Below are 8,722 nucleotides of genomic sequence, written 5' to 3'. Positions count from 1 at the left end.
TTGCTTTATTGATGTTACGATATATTTAATTGAGTCACATTACCTCCTTGATAGACAGAGAAAGAAGTCCTGATGTGTCAAAATTTACAGTTGTGACATTGCGTGTGTAACACTTCATGTCAATGTCATTGTCAAATGTCAAATTTTGTTTAGTATCTAAATAGGAAGAACTGTCAAAGATTGACTTGACCGATGATTCAAAAATGTCGTGAAGAAGTCCTGATGTGGCAAGTTTGACAGTTGTCAAATTGCTTTTTGGACAAGTATTATCGTCATTGAGAAGCAAATATGAATTAAGTAGAATGTAAGTAGTTCTTAAGACATATTGAGTTGGGTGCAAAAGAAGGATCTTTAGGAGTATATGAACGAAGATGTGTTGTTTCTCCTCTGGAATAAGTTTACCGATCTCAGTTTAATCAGACTACAAGCAGACGAAAATCTTTATTTAATCAGCCTAACAAGTTTTTGGATATACTGCAGACTATATCCTATATCCCAACCCATATAGAACCAATTTGCTAAACTCAATCTAAGTCTTTCTGGTCTTCTTCTTCATTGATATCAATTGTACTGCAGCTCTAAATTGATCTCATTGTGAATTTCCAAAACTGGATCTGCAAGCTGCTGCAGCTCTTCATAGATCTCAGTGGCAATTTCTGCAACTGGGTCTCGAAAAGTTGCCTTTGCTGATATTTAATGGAATACTGGATTCTCAGTGGTATAATGAGAAACTTATCATCTAACTTATGAGCGTTCATCCGGCATACAATTATGGAAAAACTGGAAAACTCACTTGAAATGTTCATTATTTTTATTAAATTGTCCTTAGTTTCTAAATCGGAAAAACTTCCAAAGATTGAATAACTTGACCAATGATTAAAAAATAGAGTAAAAATCCCCATACCATATTTGCCTTATTGTGGATAGAATACTTTTAGTTGAGTCACATAACCTCCTCGATAGAAAAAGAAAGAAGTCTTGTTGCGTCAAACTTGAGAGTTGTGTCAACGTCATTACCAAATGTCAAATTGTTTTTCGTTTTTAAATAGGATAAAATTCCAAAAATGTCGAACTTCACCAATGATTAAAAAATAGACTAAAAGTTCCTGTACGATCTTTGCCTTATTGAGGCTACGATACTTTTAGGTGAGTCACATAACCTTCTTGATAGACAGGGAAAGAAATCCTGATATGCGTTTTGAACAAGTGTCAATGTCATTGTCAAATGTCAAATTGTTTTTAGTTTCTCTATAGAAAAAACTGCTAAAGATGATGAACTTGACCATTGATTTAAAAATAGAGTATTAATCTCTGCGCCATCTTTGCCTTACTGAGGTTAGGATACTTTTAGTTGAGTCACATAACCTCCTTGATAGACAGAGAAATAAGGCGTGATGTGTCAAATTTCACATTTGTGCCATTGCGTTTTGGACAAGTGTCAATGTCATTGTCAAATGTCAAATTGTGTTTAGTTTCCAAATAGAAAGAACTGCCAACAAATAGAGTAAAAGTTTTTGTACCATTTTGCCTTATTGAGGTTAGGATACTTTTAGTTGAATCATACACAACCTCCTTGAGATTTGTATGATTCAACTATGATTGAGAAAAAAGTCATGATTTGTGATATTTGACAGTTATGACATTGCGTTTTAGACAAACGTGAATGATATTTTTAAATGTCAAATTGTGTTTACTCTCTACAGTAGTAAAAAATGCCAAAGATAACGAACTTTGCCAATGATTGAAAAATGTAATATTAGTTCCTGTACGATCTTTATACTTTTAGTTAAGTCACATAATAAATAGATAGACAGAGAAAGATGTCAATTTGACAGTTGTGACATTACGTCAATGTCATTAGGAAGCAAATATGAATGGAGCAGAATGTAAATGATTCTTAAGAAATATTGAGTCGAGTGTGAAGGAGGAACCTTTAGGAGTATAAGAATGAAGATGTGGTAGTGCCTTAAGTACCACCATATCCTCTGGAATAAGTTTATCAACCTCAGCTTAACTTCAGCTGCTAAAATTCTACATCAGCCTGAAATGTTCTTGAATAAAGAAATATACACAACTCATCTAGAACATCCCAACCCATCTAAAACCAATTTGCTAAACTGATTCCTGCTTACTGATAATCAGCGATTTCTTCTGAAGACTTTTCTGCTAGAAATTCTAGACACTCTATCTAGACGTAATATCAAATGTGAATTTCCAAAACTGGATCTACAAAAGCTGCCTTTGCTAGTATTTGATGGAATACTACTAAATTCAGTCTCTTGAGATAAGATATGGTAAACCCAATCTGGAACATCCACAAAACTATTCTGTTAGATTCAGTTTAACCAAAAACTATTCATGGGAATATTCAGCTTTTGTAAAGTTGAGGTTAATGGCTTAGGTGTGAACCATGCATCTATATCAGAGTGTATCATGGATATAAAATATCTTTGAAATACAATGTATGAATTTGTATTCTATTCTTTTGGAGTCTAGAAGGCTAAAGTGATAAAAGATCTTCTTTCAAGCTGAGATTACTGGGTTAATATTAAATCTGATCTATATCTTATCAGACTCTATCCAGAGGACAAGTAGTAGAAGATCTTTGAAGAACTATTTACGGGATTGCAATGGATGTAGCCAGCAATTCTGTCTTTACTGATGTACTATGAGGTCTAGAAATATTAACCATATGAGAATCTGGATCTATTTGAAGCTGAGATTACATGCGTAATGGTAAATCAGGAGTATGTCTTGTCAAACTCTATCCAGAAGACAATTCTTAGAAAATCTTTAAGGAACCCTTTACAGGATTGCTATGGATATATTTAGCAATTCTGGAAGCTCTTGTATTTTCTATTTCCACTGATATCAGTGGAGAAATAATCAAAAGAAAGTATTGTTTCAAGCTGGGATTACTAATTTTACAGTAATTCTGATATCTGCCTTATCAGACTCTATATAGAAGACAATTAATAGAAAGTGTTAAAAAAGAAATATTCACGGGATTCCATGAACGTATTCAGTAATTCTGAAAACTCTTGTATTCTGTGTCTACGCTGATATCATAAGAACCATAAGAGAGTTTTTTTTTAAGCTGAGATTACTGGCTTAATAGTTCTGCGTTGTATGTCTGTTATACAAATTTTAAAGTGTAGCGGTATCAACCATATGAGAATCTTTTATCTATCTAAATAATTGAATTAATTACATCTATTTAAAAGGAAATCTTAGAAGAACTTCTCATAGAATTACCATTGATGAATAGAGAGCAGTTTTAGAAACTTTTTGCTCTGTCTTCACTGCTATACTTCATTTGATCTTATGGAAACTTTCCAATAGTTGGATATCTTGAATGCATCATTTCCAAATCTGGATTTGGTGCGGTCATATTTAAATCCTGAAAGAAACTTATTGATGATTTCTAATTTTTGATACGTTCCAACACTGTTCTTTGAACAATTAACGAGAATAATTATTTTTGGATATTGACCATTATTTATGTAAATCTTTTAATTACAGTGATCGTTACAAGAGATAACTGATGTTGATGAACTAATTTTAAAGCGGCCAGGGGCGCTGTTGACCTCATTTCAATAAAACACCGCTTTTGTTGTCCTATTTTTTTTTTACATTTCTTGGTAAAATGTTAATTTTTGTCAATTCGGGAAATGACCAGACGGATTTTGATTATCAGGTAGGGAATGATTGAATGGGTCATTAGCCTTAAAAATAATTTACGTATGATATTTATTTCACATCGAATAAGATAGAAACATTGAATAAGACTGAGGATGATTTTATGTAGGACGAAATTTCAATATGAAATTTTAAGTTAACAATTCATTTTATTAAAACAATGTTTAATCCAGCTGATTTTGTGATGGTCTATGAAGCTTAATAGCCGTATCGTTTTACACGTCTTCTGTCCATAGAGCTTTGCGAAAAGCTCACGTACTCCATTGCTGGGTTGCCAAGCTGGGCCATCTAAGGAAAAATAAAATTAGTAAAAGAATTACAATTCATTAAGTTTAAGTGTTTATTCCTTATTTTATTATTTTTACAAAATTTATTGCTTAAAATACAAGAGGACTAAATATAAAAAACACTGCGCGTCACATTATGATGCCTTTTAGGGTCTAAAGGTGCGATTATTGTTATTTTTTGCAAAGCTTAATGTAAATTTACCTTCGCTTTTGTTGACTTAACTGCTAATGTAAGTATTTGTTTAATAACAATGAAACATAAGATTTATGAATATTTACAATTTTATAATGGGTGCAACAGTCATTGTTCTTATATCATATGAGTTGATTTTTTTCTTGAGAATTTTTTCTGATGTTATTGGGGATTTCTATGGATAGCAGTAAAACGATGTCTTGTTCTGCGATATTTGCGAGGCCTTTAATTGTATTGATCCTTCACAAGAGACTCAGCAATTACAACTTTCAACCAGGCAGAATAAAATTCATTGAATTTCATCTACACCATATTCCGTATCACTGTATCAGTATTCACCCCAGTACGTATAGTCGATTATGAAATTTGTTGGCAGAGAAGGATATTAATATTAGAAAATCAAGGAACGTACAGTAATGACCCAGTGAAGGCATTGAAAATATATTATTTGCCGATAACATAGTTTTTCATTAAAACCTATGACAAAACAATGAGTTGGGAGCAATGATGAAAGACGAGAAGACGCATCAAATGGCATTTACATTGAGAAACTTTTCTGATTAATCTAAGATGTTTCCAAGCAATTTCCTCCATTAACGACTGCAGTAGTTCCCAGACGATTCAGACTATTGTTCTAAAAGGGAAACTAATAGTTTTTGACTATGAAATTACAAGCACCATCTTGATCAATGTAGCTGTTTGATCATACCTTATCATTTGGATCCTATATTTAGAAAATACCTTCAGGGCCTTTACAAGCCAGTAGACAGATTTGCCTATTCTACTATAGTATTCCTAATAGCTCTCTCGTGGAGAACAAAGAGAGCATATCTTAGGCTTGATTGAAAAAAGGCAAAATAGACTGTCCTCGCCAATGTATGTCCAAGTTCAGTGGGAATGATTCTCACTTCATAGCAGGTAGAAGCAATTCAATATTAGACTTTAAACTAAGTTCCTCAATAAAAGTATTTGAGACGATAGCATGTTCCAGATAACACTTAAAAGACAGGACATTAGATATGTTTAAGTTCAGAAGAAGAATATTTAAGTCACACCAGGATTTTTGCTTTTAAAGATCAAGAGAGAATAGCTTGTGTGAGAGCCTGCTGGTCAGAACAATTCCATAGTGTGTCATCAGCAAATAAAGTAAATTTCCCAATATTCAGAAATGTGAGATCATTTATAATAACATAGGGATAAAAGTGAGCTTAACCTGGTACTTGCCATAGCAGAGACCCTGAATCCCACTGTTGCATTGGGGTGTTCATGTGGATTCTATGACCAAGAAGCTTAATAAGGGATTATTTGTTTCTCACGCAGTGGATATTTTACCATATTTTTCACTCGGCTAGGTTACACAGAAAGTAAATACATAAATAATAAATAAATATGCCTTTATGTTACGGAAATAAAAAAATACAATAACAATTATATATGCAGCGAGATCTAGCCTATGGCTCTATCTAACCGCACACTTAAAAATAGTACTTCAAAATAATAATTTCAACTATAAATTAGTAACTATAATTAAGCTTATAAAACAAAACTATCCTACACAGCCATAATCAAATCATACATTTAATCAAGTAATATAGTTAACTAAAAAGTGAAAAAAAGAAAAAACATGATTTTCCTAATATACTAAACTATAAACTACTACTAAAATTAAGTTTGGCAAATTTTTTGAAGGAAGCAAGTGAGTGCTTACAGTTCAGATCATGAGGCAACGCATTATAGATTTTAACACCGGTATAGATAAATGAGGCTTGAAATTTGGTAGTTCTATGCTTTGGGACACAAAAATTTGTAGAATGACGCATATCACGACCATGAATGCTACTGCAGCTTAGCAGCTTCTCATGCAAGTACCTGGGGACTCTACTGTGGACAGGAGACTAGCTATATAAACTTTAAACCGTTTCTCCAGCCTTAGCCATTGAGATTCGATGAATAATGGTGTTACATGGTTATATTTTTGCTTAGAATAACTAAATTGTAGGCAGGCATTTTGTAATTTTTGCAAGCTATATTTCTCTCTTTGAGCAATGGCTGGCCAGAATAAAACGCTTCCATAACTGATCACTGAGAGGACTAATGATTGAGTTAACTTTAACTTAATGTTAGTTGATAAAATATCTTTATACATGTACAAGACTTTTAGTTTATAGTAAGCTTTTTGTAAAATATTAGAAACATGATATTCAAAATTAAGTTTATTATCGATTAAGTATTGGATAGAAAGGCTATTAGGCTAATATCTGGATGAAGATGACTGCATAAATGTCTTTATATGTATGCACTGAGCGTCTGATATATGTGAAGCAGAGTCTGGATCTCTATCGCTCCAGATGTGAATCATTCTCTTGCAAGCGTTTACCTATCAACATATTGGACAATCAGTTTTTTCATGTTTTACCAGTCAAGTCTTTGTTTTAAAATGTCCTTTGCTGAAAATGTTCCTAATTAAACTTAAATGAATAGAATTTTTTGAAATTTATTTATTTTTTTAAGATAGTTAGGCTGATTGAAATTTTAACTAATGTAGTATAAGAAGCTTCCTTTTTTCTTGCTTTTAACGTATCTGAACGAGTCATTTTCATTGAAAAGTAAAATGTCTCATGAAAAGACCAAATCAAAGACCGACATATTATGAATAGCCGTCTGTCAGCTGTCAAAAATGTCACAATTATAATTAAGTTGTCATTTTCTTAGAGGTTAAATGCAGAATTTTTCTACATCACTATTTCTGCAAATTGTATTTTACTTGCTTAGATAAATTACAATGAAGGGAAAGGAAATTAAACTTTTCTTTTGCCTTCTTCTGGAAAGTTTGTTTTTCTTGGGTAGTTTACTCAATTTTAATAAAAAAATATAATTTTATTAACATTCCTTATGATACTCGGAGGACTGAAAACGAAAAGAAGTCTTTCTGACGTCTCCTCAACCTCTTTGTAGGCTCTGTAACAAACGTTTCTTTTAAGGATATGCAAAACTTCATTAAATCTGTATAAAAACATCCTCATACAGTCAAAATTATAGACTCAATTGATACTACCAATTTGGCAGATCAAACCGACTTATGACAGTTTTTCAGAGAAATGCAAACGTACTTTCACAGAGATGCCTAATAATTTTATTACATCTTTAAGGGTGATTTTTGATATACAATTAAATACATTAATGTTTACCCAATGACTAGAAAAAAGCATTATACAAATTGAGCAAATAATTGTATCAATAAATAATAGGCCAATTAGTCAGCCCTTATCACATTCACTCACACAGTCACTTGAGAACAATTCTAAAGCAAAGGCAGTAGGTTTAAATTTTCAAAGCTTTTGATGTAGTTGTCTCTATGATAAGTTAATGAGAACAAATTTTCTAAATAAAGATAAAAGTGTCATCTTATCGGTTCAAAGGTTCCTCCACGGAATGTGTCATGATAGATGAGGATGTTTCCAAAGAGATCGGATGTTCAGAAATATTAACTTAACTGTTAACTAATAATAGGAGTAATTTTAATTTTATTTATTCTGCAACGGTATGAAAAATACAAATTATTAATGTTGTAGAAATATAAAGGTTTTTAAACTGAGACAGATTATGTTCAATCATCAATAAATAATTGATATTAAGAAAAAACAACTTTTCTATATGGGAAACCTTCAAATTGAACGCATTGGTGACAAAAAAAATGCAAAATCTGATTCTCTGCCTAAAATTGTGTAGAGTTCTTCTTGGTACTATGTATTCAAATAAATATATAAGCCCCAAATTTCTAGCTTGTTCCACAGATTTCTTCACTTATATGAAGGAAGGAAAAATTAAAGAGATTAAATTTGGCTTAAATGGACTCAGATCCAATCTTCAATTGAACACTCTTCCTTGATGTTGCCATTGCTCTCGCAAGTGGTATTCACAAAACTCAGGCCCTCTTACCCTTAGGCCTAAATACTTAAAATTGCATATATACGCCTAAAAAAACTATTTACCATCTAATATTAAATAATATTTATGTAATTCACTAGTTCTCTCTTTGCTCGATTACTGTGATATTTTGTATTCTGATTCTTTGACTGAAACAACTGCTTACTCTATACAAAACTGCTGTATGCGTTTTGCATTCAAAATACCATTTAGGAATCATATTATTCCCTATTTAAATAACAATTTTATTTTGAATATGAAAAATCGTAGAAAATGCCATATGTACACCTTTATTTATAACATTTTAAAACGGGAGAGCCTCTATATTTAGTAAATAATTTTAAAAATCATCTTCATATGTATAACACTAGATTTATAAATTTATTCAGAGTCCCACAGCATAGAAACACAAATTTTCAAAAATCTTTTGTTTTTGTAGCCTCTCAACTTTGGAATAAATTGCCTGAGCATGTTAAACAATTTTCCATAGGAGTATTTAAAAAATATTTTTAAAATTACCTCCTTGAAAAACAGCAATGGAATGCTTAATCTAATTTGAAATAAATACAATATTAAGGTGCTAAAAACCATGAAAATAGCTGTATACATTTTTTAT

General features: G+C 31.7%; 1 protein-coding gene across 2 annotated transcripts in view; it reads left to right on the top strand.

Annotated features, from left to right (window-relative positions):
* LOC126735900 (farnesyl pyrophosphate synthase) overlaps window positions 1-8,722 on the top strand; it is a 43,474-nt gene that overhangs the window by 9,553 nt on the left and 25,199 nt on the right. The gene's annotated exons all lie outside the window — the stretch shown is intronic.

Source organism: Anthonomus grandis, chromosome 5 (assembly GCF_022605725.1).
Source record: "Anthonomus grandis grandis chromosome 5, icAntGran1.3, whole genome shotgun sequence".
NCBI classification, from domain to species: Eukaryota; Metazoa; Arthropoda; class Insecta; order Coleoptera; family Curculionidae; genus Anthonomus; species Anthonomus grandis.
Note: the sequence above shows the minus strand (reverse complement) of the source record. Positions and strands in the feature narration are given on the sequence as shown.